This window comes from Bombina bombina, chromosome 2 (assembly GCF_027579735.1).
Source record: "Bombina bombina isolate aBomBom1 chromosome 2, aBomBom1.pri, whole genome shotgun sequence".
In the NCBI taxonomy this organism is placed as follows: Eukaryota; Metazoa; Chordata; class Amphibia; order Anura; family Bombinatoridae; genus Bombina; species Bombina bombina.
Window position 1 is genome coordinate 597,796,212 of NC_069500.1, and position 19,748 is coordinate 597,815,959.

Consider the following 19,748-nt stretch of genomic DNA (forward strand, 5'->3'; position numbering starts at 1 on the left):
TCATATCCTTTAAGCACTGTTAATAGAACATGCATTGGTTGATTAAAGAAGACAATTAAATTATTTATATCTAGGACCAAAGTGTTACCATTCCATCTTCATACAATATCATACAATATGTATATTGTGATGTTGGATCATTATTGCTTGCTATAGCACTATAAATAATTGATTTGCTATGCTTCTTTGTAATGCACTGGCATTGAATGGTTTAGAATAGAAGCATCTCCAATTTGTTGCCTGAGTCTTTCTGTAATAATAAAGGGACATTATAGTGGAAAACAAAGTAGGTTTTAATGTGTAAAGTGAATCATGCTAAGAATGTCGTAAATGCTCCTTAGTGAACTTTTTGCCTCTATTAATTGCAAAAGTTTCCTCTTTTTTCATTGCCATTCCAATGCACAGAGAAGGGCAGCCAGATAGTTGTAGGGCCCAGCTTACAACTGAATGGCTGTGCTAAATAAGCGCATGCATAGAGAGCTATAGATTATAACAAAGTGCCAAGATCCTGTAAGAGAGCAATCATATGCATCACTCACAAGATTACATCTCAGAAACTCTAGACACAATATACATATATATATATATATATATATATATATATATATATATATATATATATATATATATATATATATATATATATATATATATAGATATATATAACAAGCAACAGCCTCTTTGTAGCCAAGTTTATAAGTCACTTCTATTTCTTTCTTATCTTGGACTTTTCAGCAGCTTATAGTACTTTTGCTCACTCTCTATGTCTGGACAATGTATTGGCCTTTGTGAGACTGCACTCTTCTATACCTATCACATTGTTCCTTCAGCATCTGTTTCTCCTGGTTTATCTTCTCCTCTTTACACGTCAGTGTTCTGTTCTCCATTGGCTGAAGTCTTCCTATTCATGTTAAATGCCTTCTCATTAGGGCCCCGGTATTCAAAGCATTTGGTTTGGGCATTGCTTTAAAGTAATTATAGCCACACAAAAAAAAAAAATAAGAGCCCTATTCTAAAAAAAATTCTATCCTAAAAAAAAAAAAAATTGCCCTGAGGGCATTGCCCTAAACTGATTATAGCTCTTTTGGCCTAATAAAAAAGAAAAAAATGCTATCCTAGGAATTTGTGGTTAAAAAAAAAAAAACAATTCTAAAAAGAAATTCCTAAGGGAAAAACCCCTGTCCTAAATCATCTTCATTTCTCTTCCATCCGATGTGTCTTCTTAGCTTCTTATCTTCAGATCTTCCGTCCCCAACATCCTCTTCATGCGGTCACCCCGCACACTGAAGATCGAATGAAAGGTACCCTTTCATATTGGCTGATTTTCAAATCCAAATTCATAAAAAAGCTTTCATCTTATTTGCCAAGTAAAAGAGCTAAATCACTTTAGGGCAATTCCCTACAAATGCCATTTTCAGGACAATTTTTAGAGTACGTTTTAATGTTAGTATAGGGTGTTTTATTTTGGTGTGGACTTTTTTTTAGGGGACTTCAGTTTTAGGACAGGCATAACTGGTATTTTTTTTTTTTTTTTTTTGGAAATGTGTTATTTTAAATTTTGTGTAATTTTAGTATTTGTTATTTTGTGTAACTTAGGGGGTGTTAGGTTAGGAGTCTTGGGCGGGTAACTGTTAGGTAGTTAACTAGTGTAGAGGTAGTTTTTGTTGGGGGGTTGTAGTAGTTTAGGAGTTAATAGGCTAAAGGGTTTCTTGCGGTGGGGGGTTGTGCCGGTTTAGTTACAAATAGGTTAGTTTTTTTGTGATGGGGGTTTTGGGCGGTTTAAGGGTTAATAGGTTAGGGGTTTCTTGCGGTTAGCTATTGGCAGTTTAGGGGTTAAGTAGTGTAGGTTTAGTTTGCAGTGGTGGGTTCTGTCAGTTTAGGGGTACATAGGTTTAGTTATTAGGCTCTGTGCTATTTATTTAAAAGAGATTCTTTACTTTACACCAGTGTTTCTCAACCTTTTTGTAGCAAGTAGCCCTGGAGGTATACAGTTGTTTCCTATGTACCCCAACTGTAGCACAAATATTATTAAAGGGATACTAAACCTATTTTTTTTTTTTTTTCTTTCATGATTCAAATAGAGCATGAGATTTTAAGCAAGTTTCTAATTTACTCCTATTATCAATTTTTCTTTATTCTCATGCTATCTTGATTTGAAAAAGCAGTACTGTAAGCTTTAGAGCCGGACCATTTTTTGTTCAGCACCTGGGTAGCACTTGCTGATTTGTGGCTAAATGTAGCAAACCAATTAGCAAGCGCTACCCAGGTTCTGAACTAAAAATGGGCCGGCTCCTAACCTTTCATTACTGCTTTTTCAAATCAAGATAACATGAGAACAAAGAAAAATTGATAATAGGAGTAAATTAGAAAGTTGCTTAAAATTGCATGCTCTATCTGAATCATGAAAGAAAAAAATTGGGGGTTAGTATCCCTTTAATCTTTTAGATGAGCAAAGATGGAAATCATGTGTATCACTTGATTTTGCAAGCTTGCATCAGATATATTAATGAAGTAAATATATAGGAATCAGATAATTATTTTATGTGTTCCGGAATTTAATATTTGGCAATATTACAACAGAGAATAATAAGCACATAAAACATAGATATATATTCCATTGATATTAATAATTATATGCAATTAATAAGCTTCTTTCATTAAAAAAAGAGGAAAATAAACTATATAGTACATGATGAGTAAAGTAATATTTATGGTACCATCTTTCTATGTTTAATAAACAATTCATACACAGTTTATCTGTCTTGTTTTTACTGTGGCACACTTCAGTATGATGTACTTTACCTATTTCATAGTGGCACATTTATCTGACACTTGTCTCTGTGACACTTGGTTACAGCAATACACTTTCTCTGTTCATATCAGTGAATGTCAACTCCAGCTCTCATATGTCACTAACAAGCCAGAATCTAAGGTTTTACCAATTTAAGGTAAATCAGTGATTGAACAGTGGTCCAACCTAGGCAAGGAAATACTCACACTCTGTCCTGGTAAAAATGAGAAACACAGCTTTCTCTGACATGTCAAGTTTACAATAGCTACATTAGGGGGAGGAGGGCCAATCCCTGGAGTACCCCTTGCTAATGCCCCATTTACCCCCAGGGGTACACCTACCACAGGTTGAGAAACTAGGCTTTACACTGCCAATGTCGGTGCCGATGCTGCTTGGAATATATCTTGGCGATGCTGCCTTTAAAAATTAATGTCAGCACTTTTTAATATTTTGCCGGCTTTCTCGACATTGTGTCGGATCGCTTTTGAATATATCTTCACATCGCAGCACTTTCGATCATCAGGGCCTAGGAAACTCAATCCAGCCTTTTGGATTTTGGTAGCACCCATATTTTTATAACATACAAATCCATACATGCTTTTCTAACACCACTCCTGAATTTATATCTTAAGCCACTAACTGTTTTTAAGTCTCTAATAGGAGCATAAAAAAACATGCAATCACAAGATTTTTCTTCAGTCTTGCAATGAATCAATATACTTATAATATAATCACACATTTGCAAAAACACTTTGAAAGTTATCACTGCTTAAGTGATAAAATTTCAATTAACAGTAAAGTCAAAATTGATACTTTCATGATTAAGAAAGCAAATGCAATTAGAAAAAAATATGTCTATTATCAAATTTGCTTTGATCTGTTGGAAACCTTTGTTGAAAAGCATACCTAGGTAGATGCAGGAATAGCAGTGCACTACTCGGATCTAGCTGCTGATTGTTGGCTGCACTTATAAGCCACTTGTCATTGGCTCACCATATGTGTTCACCTAGTTCCTAGTAGTGCATTACTGCTCCTTCATCAAAGGATACCAAAACAATATAATTACATTGGAAAGATGTAAAATTGCATGCTCTATCTAAATTATGAATGAAAAAATGGGGTTTCATGTCCCTTTGAAACGCACACAGCCTGTTGTTGATATGATGTTTTTTTTTTTTTTTTTTTTTTTTTTAAATAGTTTTTTATTGAGGCAAAATGGCAAACAAACACAAAATTTCAGAAAGAAACATCATGGCAACATGCCCATTTGTCATACATCAGTATTTGCATAATTAATTAAACAAGCATGTCTTCGCATCTGTAGGATCATAGCTTAACTCAACCCAAAGGTACATTTTCCAGCCATGGATATTACCTCATTTTACAAAAATACATGTACAAAAGGACATATAACACAGAACAAACATCTAGCTTTCTATAAGCCTAAATGCAATAACTAATCTGTAACCTATGCAGGCTTGAGCGTGTCCTTAATATCTTCAGCATAACATATATTACATACAGGATCAAAGAGTCACCCAAAAAAAATTAGAAATAAAATACCCCCTGGCTCAAAGTTAGCAGTCACATTCGGCAAATATAAGTAAGGGGTGGAGGTTGGGAGAATGTTAATAGGGCTACTTATGGACCTCATGCTAAAGCAAAATAATTTAATAAAGTAAAACACTCCCCTAGACTACTTAAACACATGAAAGTGAAACTTACCCCAACAAAAAAAAAGAATTTGCGACCACTCATGGGCCACAGCTTTAGAGTAGTATCCAGGAGTATATAATGGGGTAAATATTATCAGGTCCACTCTTGGACCTATTCTAAATAAAGTAAACTAACAAAGACATATAGGTATGTTTTGAACCTCTGTGGTGCTCCGGTAGGGGCCAAAAATGCTTCTTTAGCACTGATATGCATATGCTCATGTAATCCCCAGTAGCTCTACCCCGATTATAGAAATATACTCTCTTGTGCTTTACACATGACATACAAGTATTACAATCTTTAAGATACACTTTGTCCTAGGGAGTCCTATAGAGTATGAAATGGTATTTGTGATGAGTGTTTTGGGCAGCCCCTACAACCAATAAGCAACACATGTTATATACTTAACTCTCATCATAACCTTATGTTGACAAGATTCTCTATGAAGTTCTGCATATACTTTAACGCTAAGTGTAGTACATTAGGAATGCTGAACAGTAGTTACAGCGTATGCATGCACATATTTGCACACACACACACACACCCACACACACATATATCATCCCAATGACACAACCTGGCATACAAAATAACATACAGAAGCTTTGAATGAACTAGAATCTTTTGCAAAATTGAACCCATGTGCAGGCTAGATAAAGAGTGAATAAACTAAGTAAAGCATAGAGTCCATTCAGAACCTTAAATATAACCGGGGCCAGCGTTCTGGGAACTAAGTCTGATAATAACAGGGACTCCATATTTCTGAAGAGCTATACGTATATCATAACAGTCCATATCTCTCCGGTCACACAAGGTCCATTTCAGTGTTTCCAATAAATTAAGACACTAGAGGTAAAACATACGTGCAGGACGACCTGATGGTCGGTTATTATGTGGACTATAGAACTAAGGCCCACATCAAGTCATCCTACTACTCTAGCCCACACCTCGTCTATTGCATAAGCTGGCAAACAACAGGCCTGGGAATACACAAAGTTCAACAGCAGATCCAGAGATACCTCCAACCATGACTAGGGCCTGCCGAGTCTCCCTTTCACTCTGCAAACCTTCAGCCTCCTCCGCTAGATCCAGCTGGAAACAGAGAGATGCGGGCAAGCTCCGCCATCGCCGGAAATCATCTTCGTACTGAGGGGTCTCCTCTCTCTGATCTATGGCCTCCGCATCTAAGCTACCCGCAGCTGCCTCCATGCGGGTCCCGTTGTGAGCGCTAGCCAATACAGAGTCCCCGTCCGGAGGGCCGGCCGCCTCCTCCAGAACCGGGACCGAAATACCAGGTAAGGATCCCATGCAGGCCATCAGCTGCGGGCACAGCATAACTCCTCCTGCATTAAGCTGGGCTGTAGTAGGTCTCGAGATCACTCCTTGGCTGTTAGGTGCTATCTTCCTCACCGCCTCAGGCTGAGGCACTGTGATCTCGGCATGCACTTGCTCCATGTGGGACGCCAGGTGGTCTAATCTGCAGCACATCCTGTGCTCAAAATCCAGGAGCAGGTCTCTGATGGTGGCAACAATATCTCCCATTTTACAAATCTGGGTGTAAATTAGAATGAATGAATAAATGAATGCAGAGGTGCAATATTCACTCTGTTCACCCCGGTGTCCCGGGGGGGGGTGCTGGGTTTCCCTTCCTTATAGGCCGCCAAGAAATCCCTGCGGTCCGGTTTGGGAGACTTCTCTTTTTTTTTCCGAAATATAAGTATAATCCAGATCAGCAAAATGTACTCTCTTTCATGAAAATCAGTTTCAACCTTTAACTATTCAATTTCTGTAGTGAAACTAATTCACAGTTCAGGTCTACCACCCATGCTTGTTTTTTTTGTCTCGATCTGTCCTTTCCCCTTGATGCGCTTTGTGTCTATGTCCTCTGTGCCCTAATGCAGAAACAGTCTCCCCGTTGATGTGATGTTTAACTGGCTGCATGTGCACTATAATATATGATATGCTGCCAGTGGCCTCAGGACTACAGGCTGTGCATGCATGTGCACTATATGATATGCTGCCAGTGGCCTACAGGCTGTGCATGCATGTGCACTATATGATATGCTGCCATTGGCCTCAGGACTACAGGCTGTGCATGCATGTGCACTATATGATATGCTGCCAGTGGCCTCAGGACTACAGGCTGTGCATGCATGTGCACTATATGATATGCTGCCAGTGGCCTCAGGACTACAGGCTGTGCCTGCATGTGCACTATATGATATGCTGCCAAGTGGCCTCAGGACTACAGGCTGTGCCTGCATGTGCACTATATGATATGCTGCCAGTGGCATCAGGACTATAGGCTGTGCCTGCATGTGCACTATATGATATGCTGCCAGTGGCATCAGGACTACAGGCTGTGCCTGCATGTGCACTATATGATATGCTGCCAGTGGCCTCAGGACTACAGGCTGTGCATGCATGTGCACTATATGATATGCTGCCAGTGGCCTCAGGACTACAGGCTGTGCATGCATGTGCACTATATGATATGCTGCCAGTGGCCTCAGGACTACAGGCTGTGCCTGCATGTGCACTATATGATATGCTGCCAGTGGCCTCAGGACTACAGGCTGTGCCTGCATGTGCACTATATGATATGCTGCCAGTAGCCTCAGGACTACAGGCTGTGCATGCAGGTTGCATATCATACTATACGTGGCAGGTCATATGCACTTAAAAAGGTATAACTGAAGCAGTGATAACATTTAAAGAAAGCCGTTTTGTAAGTTTATTTGTAATTCATTTTGACTTTGGATGCTAAATGGACATAAAAGGTAAGTGATTGTGTGCAACTTAAAGGGACATTAAACCTTGAGTACAACGACATGGTTACTACTACTCCTCACTATTCAATTAAATTTACTTCTGTGCCTGTAGCTGTCTTCAAAGTTGTTCTGTTATTTTAACTTCTTACATTTATCAGTTAGTGAAGCTCTGCATCTTCACACTGGCCATCTTGGAGTTTATAGGCCAGATTACAAGTAGCGCACTATGTAGCGCTTGTGCACAAACACCACCAGAATATACTATATATACGTATATACACATATAAACATATACTGTATATACACATGTATAATAAACACATATACATATATATATTTAGACGTGTATGTTTGTATATATACATTTTAGCCCTTTACATTCAAATACCGTTTAACCGTTGTAATTCTTTTTTTTATTTATATTTATACTAAATAAAATATTAGATAGTGTATATATAAGTGTAACACTTTATTTTAATGTATTTATGTTGTGTTTGGTGCAACTGTTTATTTAGCCCTAACCCTTTACGCGAGGACTCACGCTATCCTGATGAGTGCAAATTTAGTTTGCGCTCGAGCGGTCACTTTTACTTTTAACTTATATTACACACGCAGGTTAGTGCAGGCACACTATTTCAATATTGCGCATGCGCTAATGTTAGCACGCCACTTGTAATCTAGCCCTATATTTGTTATGTAACTTTTAAACTATGCCAAAAATTGCAGAAATGTAACACTTCCTTTCTCTATTATATGAGCTAAACTGAAGTGCAAGCTACAGCTGAAAAAAAGCCGATAACATCACAGAGAGATCTGTGCCCTGCTTCTGTCACGTGGTACAATAATACACAAGCTACAAGATGGTGGCGCCCAGTATAAAGATGCTTTACTAACTGGCTTCTGTATTGGGTTAAAATAAGAGAACAGCTTTAAAGACAGCTGCAGGGAAAGCAATAGCATGGTAAGTGGTAACCTTGCTACTGTATTTATACTCAGCAGATTAAATAATGTCCCTCTAAAGAGGATACAAAGGGCTCAGATTATCATCCCCTGGAGGGCAGGGGTGTACATATTCGCCCCTGTCCGCCAGCAGTCCGCTGCCTGGATTTACCATTGCACTGGAGCACTCCTGTGTGTTAACGTGCAACCCTACCTCCTGCCGCGTAAATCCGATCACGCGCGGGAAGGAGCAGTCAATCTCCCCAGTCAGAAGAGACTGGTAAGATTAGAATTCTCCACCTAAGAGGTGGAGAACAGGGCAGGGAAGCAGCGGTCTGATGACAACTGCTTGATAAATACTGACTGCAGTCAAAGCGGAGAGAAGGGCTTGGTAAATCGAGCCCAAAGTGTAAAACAATAGAAAAGGGAGTAGCATGGTGGGAATACAAGAGGATTTAAAAGTCCATTATAATGGAAAAACTACACAAATACATTACAGCATATCATTTTAAGACTAGCGACCCTGCAATGCAGAAGTAGCAGTACAGCTAGCGACCTGCAGTGCTGCTGACTGAATAATTCTCTAATGAATTAGAGCATATAGTTTTTCAACTACAATGCCCCTTTAAATATAGCATTAAAGGGACATTAAAGTCAAAATTAAACTTTCATGATTAGGATAGAGCATGCAATTTTAAGCAACGTTCTAATTTACTCCTATTATAATTTTTGCTTCCTTCTCTTTGTATCTTTATTTGAAAAGCAGAAATTACCATTTTTAATTTAGAACCTAGGTTGCACTTGCCTGTTGGTGGCTAAATGTAGCCACCAATTAGCAAGAGCTAGCTAGGGTCTGAACCAAAAATCGGCCAGCCTCTTAGCTTACATTCCTACTTTTTCAAATAAAGATATCAAGAGAACAAATACAAATTCATAATAAAAAGTAAATTAGAAAGTTGCTTAAAATTGCATGCTCTATCTTAATCATGAAGGAAAAAAATTGGGTTTACTGTCCCTTTAATATATATAGTATAAAGGTCTGGGCAAGGTTATATAAACAGTTCTGGTGGCAATATTTTTTATCATTTAAATACACATATGACAACATGTTGAAGTTTAAAGGGATATGAAACCCAACAAAAATTATTCTGTGAATCAGACAGAACATACCATTTTAAATAATGTTTCCAATTTATATCTATTATCAAATTTGATTTGTTCCCATGGTATTCTTTGTTGAAGAAATACTTAGGCAGTTGTCTGGATCACTACATGGCAGTAAATAGTGCTGTCATCTCAAGAACTTGCTAAACTGCTGCCATATAGTGCTCTAGAAACGTGCACGCTCCTGAGCTTACTCCCTGCTTTTTTACAAAAGATACTTAGAGGACAAAGAAAATTTGGCAATAGAAATAAATTAGAAAGTTGCTAAAAAGTCATGCTTTATCTGAATCATGAAAGAAAACTTTTGGGTTTAATGTCACTTTAAGGTAAAAAGTTTTTTTTACAGGATTTAGGCGGACTGGAGTTTACTCTCACACACACCTTTCACAGTACTGTAACACCTGAAATGTATATAGATCTGTGTGTACCATACCTAGCTATAAACCAGAAGCATTCTTCTAGTGAAGCCCATACCGGAGTGTTTTTTATTTGCAGTGCAGGACACTTTTTAGAAAGATTTATAATACAAATCTTCTAATTAAGCAAACTGACAACAGGATAATGTACAAGTGATCTGCAAGCTGATCACTGTGGGTGTTGCAGATGATTGAAGCAGGAAAGTAGTGAAGAACTAAAGTTTTGAAATGTGCGATAAGCGTCATTGTTGTACATAGAAGTGAGAGAGCAGCCGTTTCCCTATAACAAGGCAGTAGGGGGAGCAGTACGGATGGGCTGGTAGCAGTGTTCAGGCCCCTCCCTTTGTACTTCAGCACTCTCTATCACACACATATATTGACAAACCCCAGCAAGAGTTGCTTCAGACACGGATTTTAAGTAGAAGCCGTAGGCAGATTGTAGCTCTTTCCTCTTCCCCCTGTGTATCTCCCGTACTTCCTCCTGCTGAGTGGTACTTTGTAACGGAGTCTGGCTGGGTAGAGATCATGCAGGGGAGAAACAAAGCCAAAGAGAAAGAATAAAAACAAATCACCTCCACCATTGGGGGCATAAACACGGCGCACAGCTTCCTTTGTGGTGACTGAAAAAAGATCCAGGTTTTGGGAGGGGAAGCTACTAGAGACGTCATTTCTGGGAGGAAAACTTCTTACTTTTATTAAGCAACCGGTGCCCAGCGCTAAGGAAAGCCGGGGGAGAGAACGAGAGGGGCCCGTGCAATGGAAAGAGGAGGAAGGGAGAGCTCACCGTATGTGTAACCCTGCTTCTTGTGCAAGGTAAGTAAAGCAGATCCGCTTCCAAATCCCACAGGGAGCTCTGTTGGGGGCTGCTTTAACCCATGCAATGCCGGTATTCATATGATTCAGACTTCACTGTCAAGGATTACCAATGCTTTGTTCAGGCTGTTAGTCTTTCTTGCTGTCTAATTGTAATAGTATTTGCAGATCTAAAATGCTGACTATATGTCAAACTGCTTTTTATTATCAGATAATCTGCAGTGATTTGTGTGTCTGGGTACAAAAAGGGGAGCCATATTTTGTGGGTGTAAAATCGGTTTTCTTTATACTTACTCCAACCTGCACTAAATGTGCCCTGTCACCTACATTAATACAATGTATGAAACCCTGAGCCTACATGTTTGTATTCATTTCAGCATTGTTTTATACATGTGTGACTGCTTTACACAGAGACTTAAAGGGACACGGCCATTAACAGCTGTACAGGCACAAACTGCTGAGAAAATAATGTTCACACAGCACAGCCATTCACACAACCCACACAGCTTTTAAAGGGACAACTCACATCACACACAATCTTAAAGGGACAAATCACAGTTTGTGCACACACAATCTTCCACACTGTATTAAAGGGACAGGCTTACCGAAAGCACACAGCCTTAAAGGGAAAGTTTTTAAATAGAAAGGTGGGTATCCACACAGTTTAAAGGGATAACTTACACCACATGCACACAGCCTTAAAGAAATAGCTCACAACTTGCACAGTTTTTGAGCTACAGCCTTAAAGGGACAGGTTACAATACATAACGCACAAACACAGCGCACACAACCTTAAAGGGACAGCTTATTCTATGCTCACAGTCTTAAAGGAATAGACATACTCACATAAAGCACACAGATTTAAAGCACATAACATATATTTTTAAAGCAGTGTGTACCTGTACAGTTGTTATTGGTAGGGTCCCTTTTAGGTATCTTTGTAAAGCATACAGTTACACATGTTTAAAACCATGCTAAAACATATGATGATAGTTTTTTGTACAATGTATCTGTGTAGTTGAGGAGAGTTCAACTGAGATTTTACTAATATTTCAGTTAGTGTACCATCCTGGTGGTATGGTCTAATCTCACCTTGTTACACTGTCTGCTTATGTTTGGGTGACATGCCTGGTCATTCATTTTGACACAATTATAAATCTACTTACCAGTCTAGGTTAGGTCACTTGCTACTTAATTAGCTTTCAATAGTAACTTTTAATGTTATAGTAAAAACTTCATGCTGAAAGTACCTTTATTTGCAGCAAGTTTATGCTCAGCGCCCCGACCACCCACGGCAAAATTAGTATTTTCACAATAAGGTGGTGTTACCAACTCTTTGCCAATAGCCATGCTTGCCCTTAGGCATTATGCTAGCCTGCTATTGGCCAAGAGGTGGAAACGTCACATAATTGAAAATAGAGTTTTGCAGTGTGGCACTCAGCATAAACTTGTTGCAAATAAAGGTACTTTAAGCATGAAGTTTTTTTTATTCTTCATAACTGAAAGTCTCCTTTATTTATAGCACTTGTAAATCCTAGGGTTTCAAAAAATGCTAGGAGTTACCATCACTTTAATTTTTTTTTTTATATAGCATTATAATTCCAGCTTATGACTGAATAGTGCACCCCTTATACTGTTGTTTAAAAAATCCTTATATGCAATAAATTATAGGACTGACTACATGGGCATAACTACCAGAGGTGCCGTAGTTGCAGTTAATACTCACCTTAATATTCCTCTCCAAAAGACCATTCTATGCCCTGCCATTTATAAATATACAGTGTATGTATGTGTGTGTATATATATATATATATATATATATATATATATATATATATATATATATATATATATATATATATATGTATGTAGATCTATTTAGAGTTTTATTAAAATAAAGGATAAAATGTACCAAAGGAAGGTGGAGTGTATCTGACTCAATTTATGCCCCATAGTAGATTCTAGTCATGCCATGAGTTAACCTATATGTGGGAAGACAGAGGCAGATGGGTAATGCCCATAGGTTGTAAGCTCGCTTGCAGCTGATATTTGTGAAGCAGCGGTTTTAACCACTACTTCCTATACAATCGCTACTTTAGTGTTGGTGGATTTAAATAACCCAAGACTGGTCTGACAGGGGTGATTGACAAACCATTCTTCCATGTAAGCTGTGCAATGATAAATATGTGCCTACAATTTGCAATCTTGGGCAGAAGGTTAATACCTTAGTGTTGGGGGGAAATCTATGGTGTGATATATTCGTGTAACACAAATGTTTATATTACTGACATTTTATTGTACTTTCTGGTGAAAACAAAATCTTTGAAGAATGCCTGGGATAAGCAGAAGGCTATTCTACAAACTAAATAAGTTTACAATTTTAGGATTTTTGTTTGGACAGAATTGTTGAGCCTAGGGTTCTTATTTGCCATAAACATCTATCTATGTTACTGGAAGTTAGCTGAACCCAACTGAAAGGCCAATGACAAGAGGACTACATGTACAGCCATCAATCAGTAGTCCATTGCTGCTCCTGAACCTACTTAAGTATGCCTTTAGACAATGGATACCAAGAGAACTAAGACAATTAAATAGAGGAACATGCAACTTTTAAACAAACTTTCCAATTTACTTCTATCTGAATCATGAAATAAAATGTTTGTTTAATGTCCTTTTAATGCCACCCACATTACTTGTGTGTAGTACAAATTAGATGTTCAGTGAACTCGCGTACCTGATATTTTTCTCATTCTATGTGTTTTCCTCTACCCTGTGGTAATTGCTCTTATGCTATAAACATAGACTAACATACCCCCATGCTCCCAGTATCTGTGGGGATAGGTATCGCAGGCACACTTGTGAACCTGTAGATTCTTATTCTTTGACATCTTCACCACAAGCCACATCTCGCATTGCTTTCAAAAAAATGAAATGGGTAATTTTAGTTGACGGCTCACAATTTCTAGACACTAATGTAACCTGGTTGGTATCATAATAGACTGCAGTCTACCATTTGGGCACAGATGCTGTAGAACAAAGTAGTTGTGACTCTGCTCCTGAGGTTAAAGGGACAGTTTACTCAAAAATGTTCTCCCCTTTAATTTGTTCCCAATGATCCACTTTACCTGCTGGAGTGTATTAAATTGTTTACAAGTAGCTCCTTTACCCTTATATTGGCATTTGAAATTGTTAATTTGGCATGTGGTATCCCCACCTATTCTGAAAGTTTGTGGCCGCGCGTACCAGCTATAGATAAACTTTGTAAACACAGCCAGCAGAAGAAATTACACACCCGGTGTGATAAAGCAGAGATAAGGTAATAAAATGTTGATTTTCCATTGTTCTCTCAAAGTATTGGTGATTGTTTTAAGGACAGATATAAGATAAAGAAGCAGGTATATGTGATACAGTAATGAGATCAGATTATACCTACAAGCTCAACCCATTTTATTAGGCTGTGGCTTCAAAACACAATATCAGAGCTTTAATATACAGAAATAAACCTTAAAAAGCTAATTTTCATACATTTTTTACTCTGCAGTTGGTAAAAAAAGCAATTGTAAACACATTTAAGGGAAAAACTATTTTACAGTATACTGTCCCTTTAATGAAGAAGTGCAAACGAGTTTGCTCTTTGTTCAGCTTTTAGGTTAGTTTAATTCCTATGCCAAGCATGGTTAAAGGGACAGTCAACACCAGAATTTTTGTTGTTTAAAAAGATAGATAATCCATTTATTACCCATTCCCCAGTTTTGCAAAACCAACACTGTTATATTAATACACTTTTTACTTCTGTGACTAACTTGTATCTAAGCATCTTCTGACCGCCCCTAATCACATGACTTTTAGTTATTATCTATTGACTTGCATTTTAGCCAATTAGTGCAGTGTCTGCCACTAGCCACAGGCGCGATCACAATGCTATCTATAGGGCCTACATGAGCTTGCTCTCCCCTGCTGTGAAAAGTAAATAAAATAGAGGCGGCCTTCAAGGGCTTAGAAATTATCATATGTGCCTCCCTAGGTTTGCTTTCAACTAGAATACCAAGAGAACAAAGCAAAATTGTTGATAAAAGTAAATTGGAAAGTTGTTTAAAATTACATGCCATATTTGAAAAATTTAAAGTTTTTTTTTGGACTTGACTGTCCCTTTAACCTTAAACTAGACATTTCAGCAATGCATAAAGTGTTTTGTTATTGAAAGTGAAACATTATTGCAATATACATTCATTATTTATTTATTTTCCTTCCTTTTTGCTGTAGAATACATCTGATAATTGTGCTTGTTCCACTTTCTAGGACGTATTTGGTTAATACTTTTAGCTAACTTTCTGTGAGTTATTGTTTACCTTCCCCTCCTCCCCACCTTCTATGTAGTCATTGGTTCTTTTTAAAGGGACAGTCTATATTAAATTGTTTGTTTTAAAAGTTAGATTATCCCCAGTTGTGCATAACCAACACTGTTATATTTAATATACTTTTTTACCTCTGTGATTACCTTGTATCTAAGCCTCTGTAGACTGTCCCATTATTTTAGTTCTTTTGACAGACTTGCATTTTAGCCAATCGGTGCTGACTCATAAAAAATTCCACATGAGTGAGCATGATGTTATCTGTATGACACACATGAACTAGTACTTTCTAGCTGTGAAAAACTGTCAAAATGCCCGGAAATAAGAGGCGGCCTTCAAGGGCTTAGAAATTAGCATTTGAGTCTACCAAGGTTTAGCTTTCAACAAAGAATACCAAGAGTACAAAGCAAATGTGGATGATAAAAGAAAATTGGAGAGTTTAAAATTGCATGCCCAATCTGAATCATGAAAGTTTAATTTTGACTAGACTGTTGCTTCAACTGCACATGTGAGCATATGCTATAATGTATGTGTATTAGTTTGTGACTGGTTAGAAAGGGTTCTTCTGTTCTGGGTACATGGGAATCCGGGAAATATGTGAAAAGGGGGAACCCCCCCCCATAAAACAATATACTCATTTGACAAAATAAAGCTGCATTATTCATTGCAAAAGGCTTGTAAGATTATGAAGGTGCATTACTATGCAGTTTACAGTTTGTGTTTAAAGGGGACAGTCAACACTTAAATTGTTATTGATTAAAAATATAGATAGCGCCTTTACTACCCATTCCCCAGCTTAGCACAACTAACATTGTTAACCTTCAAATCCTCTAAATTTCCGCCTGTTTCTAAGCCACTACAGACTTAATCACATGCTTTTTAAGGAGACTGCTAGTTCATGTGGGCCATATAGATAACATTGTGCTCATGCCCGTGGGTCATGCACAACACGGCTAAAATACAAGTCAATAGATAATAAAGTCGTGATCAGGGGGCTGTCTGCAGAGGCTTAGATACAAGGTAATCACAGAAGTTTAAAAGTATATTACTATAACCACGTTGGCTGTGCAGAACTGGGGAATGGGTAATAAAGGGATTATCTATCTTTTTAAACAATAAAAACATTTGAGCTGACTGTCCCTGGAAATGGAAATTCAATTATTTGTTTTAATCATAGGTGTTGACGCATTGTTAATTTAAAATATATTGATTAAAAAAATAATACAGGTAATTAGCAGCAATGTAGTTATGTGTTTGCGAACTTTAAATAGATCTTAGTTTCACAGGCAACTGCACATCTGGGAAAGGTATAGAAGTTTATTTTCCACCAATTTAAAGCAGTTCCGTACATACAAACTGTATTGCATGTTCCAAAATGTACACACAAAAAACCCCCTCAAGCCAGCAACTAGGCATTGCTTTACTACACATCCCTTTTGGAATGATGGGCCGTGTGCGCTGAAACTTGATTATAATGATTTAATGCTATTGCTTAAGAGATGGTTTCGGGAAACTTACCAGTAATTAGTTCAAGCTATTGAGTCAGTCTGCTCTTTTTTTTTTTAATGTATATCCATTATTCCCTGCTCTGCATGAAATGCAAAATGATCTGTGGGATTGTGCTTTCTGTTCAGCTTAATGGGTGTTTTCTTGGACTGTTATGAATCACACACCCTGTTAGTTTTACCTGCTTATAAACATGTGGTTTTTATATCTATAGCTTTTACAATTCTATGCTCAATTGCTACTGTATATGATTTTAATTGGTCATTAATATATGGGTTGTATTTTATGTTATGCCCTTGTAATATTTCATTATCTTTTGAAACATTACTGTAAATATTGCAAACTTGTGTAGTCATAATGATCTAACAGTGATAGTAATGGAAAAGTTGCTTTTTATAACTTTCCTCAGAATTTAGAGATCTGTAAACCATTTTTAAAGATACTTTATTGGCACAGCAAGTACTATATGAAGAAGATCCTAAATACATCTATGCCTCCTTAAGAAAATATTAGAATAATCCCACCCCATCGATTTCCTTCTCACACCTTACTCCCAATAGTTTACCAACTAGGTATGTACACAGGAGCTCTAGTGATCAGGATGGTTCTAGAGCAAAAACTTTCACCATGGCCCTCCAAAAACTGTCACCCTGCTTGTCCCCCCCCCCCCCTCACAGTTGCTGGGGTTCTGTGGGAGGAGTCGGATTAATGAATGTTCTGTAAGCAGCACTGGGCATAATGTATGTGTAGAGAAGAGTGGTTCAGGGTCATGACTGCTCTGGGTGTAACTAGGGTTGTGTCTATATTTTTTTAATAATTTTATTTATTATTTTTATACAAACATACAGCACATCTGAATATTGAAACAGAAGTCATGTCTAAGAAACAAAACAATACAAAAGCATTACACATTTCAAATGATATGGTATACATTTGCGCAGAGGCAAAAATGTATAAATACAGATGCGACACTGGCAAGCACCTTAAAGTATTACCTAAAATATATTATTCCTGGGCCAGTCCATCAAACACCCCAAAAAAAAATAAAAAAAATAAAAAAATAGACATACAAAAGCAAAAAACAAAATAATACAAAACACTCATAGAACTACACAAAAAAAAAAAAGGGAAGTCCCCCCCCCGCAACCCAGACAGTCCCCCGAGCTAAGCTCATTAACTATTATCTAGGATAGTTCCGTGAATTTCCCCTCTCAAAACAGCATTTTGGATCCATAGAGAATTCTTGAAAGGTGAAATAAGTCTCCTTTGCAGCTCTATTGATTTTGAAAATATATAATCGCACCACGTTCAATCTCATTTTCAGACCCTGATGGAATATCATACTGTTCCAGGATTAATTTATTATCTAACATATTTAGTAACGCCACTAGCGACAGTCTCTTCTTGGATTTCCACGAAGAGAATATTACATTTCTAGCACACAGTATTATGAAGTTGATAAAATCAATATTCTCACCCCTGTCATATTTTTTCAAAAAGACAATATCTACTATTTCCAAAACCACTTCATGCTTTAAAACTTTGTAGATCCAATATCTTACTTTACGCCAAAACTGATTTACCTTGGGACAAGCCCATATGCAATGTATCAAATTCGCATTAGGAGCATTACATCGAGAACATACATAAATTTGAGCCTTACTCCATCTGCCTAAATCACCTGGGGTAATATATACTCTGTTAATTAGCTTTATATGGGATTCCCTCCAAGAGAGTTGCGGGGTAGCTGCCCATGCTCTAGAAACACTTTTTTTCTATTAGCTTAATTCCTATACTGGGGGTATCGGTAGACCATTTTTCACATAAACGTTCCATGGCCATATGTCCTTCTTTAACTAATGACAGATTATACTATTGAGATATAGAGTTTTTACCCTGAAGAAAAATACTCATGCCAGCATAACTCTTTCCCAATTCTTGTGATAGTCAATTAAAGACTGAGCATTTAGAAAGTGTCTAATTTGAAAGTAACCAAACATATCTCTATTAGGAAGATCAAACTTATTCTTTAAGGTACTGAAAGAATGAATGAGATTCCTGTCTAAGTCTAAACATTGCTAAAAAAATTCCAATCCCTTAAATTTCCATCTTTTAAAAATTTCTGAGTCAGTCCCTGCGGGAAATACCGGATTGTTTTGTATAGGCTGAAATTTAGAACAATGGTAATTCATATTTTGAACCCGGCAAAATTTTTGCCACGCTATTATCGGATTTTTAAAGGTATACATTTTTTTTGAGCAGTAGAGGCCAATCTTTGTAATTCATATGTACAAGTGCCTTGAGCGAACAAGGTTTGAAAAAGTCAACTTCTATATCCTAATGCCCATTTATCCGTTAACCAATCTGGGACGATCTTTAAGAGACATGCAATATTATATTTTTGTATTGATGGAAGACTTAATCCAGCCTGCTCTTTCGGCTGGCTAAGTCTTTTTAATGAGAGCTTTGATTTAGTATTCCCCCATAAAAAGCGACTGAGAGCCGTATTTAGCTGTTTTATGTCCCCTTTTTTTAGGAAAAGTGGGATATTTTGCATAACATAGCAATTTAGGTAATGCAATCATTTTAATTAAATTTATTTTGGCCGCGAGTGTTAATGGAAAAAGTAACCATTTAGACATATCCTGTAAAAAAAATTTAATTACTCCAGAATAATTTGTCTTATACCACTCCTCAGGAGAAGTTGACACAAATATACCTAGATATTTTATATTTTTGACTTCTTTAAAAAGCGAAGCCGCGTAGGAATCACTGGTGCGATTTAACCATAGGATTTCCGATTTTTTTGGAATTAATTGCATAACCTGAAAAAGATCCAAACGTATCCAACAATTTCAATAATACCGGCACATTTTCCCCCGTATTGTAAAGAAATACAAGTAGATCGTCCGCATAGAGAGAAATTTGGACAATAAAATTCCCCATTTTAATCCCCTTAATGGTCTTACGAAAGGCAATTGCGAGAGGCTCAATACAAAGATTAAACAGGAGCGGGGACAACGGACATCTTTGACGCGTGCCTCTGGATAATTGAAAAAACTCTGTACATTCTCCGTTAACTATTAGTGCGGATCTCGGATTCTTATATAGGGCCTGAATAAAAGATAGAAAAGGACCTTTAAGACCAAATTGTTCCAGGGTGAAACGTAGGTGTGCACAGCTAATAGAATCAAAGGCCTTTTCGGCGTCTAAGGCAATAATTGCCTTATCCTCAGTTTCTAATACATTTAATTTCTTTCTTGCATTATAATACTCCACC

At 37.4% G+C, this 19,748-nt stretch overlaps 1 protein-coding gene across 1 annotated transcript in view; it reads left to right on the top strand.

Annotated features, from left to right (window-relative positions):
• The first annotated feature begins 10,172 nt into the window (after positions 1-10,172).
• Positions 10,173-19,748, top strand: part of CEMIP2 (cell migration inducing hyaluronidase 2) — a 380,284-nt gene continuing 370,708 nt past the window's right edge. The window contains exon 1 of the mRNA XM_053702507.1: positions 10,173-10,610. The gene's annotated coding sequence lies outside the window, so the exon portion shown is untranslated. The remainder of the gene's footprint in view (positions 10,611-19,748) is intronic.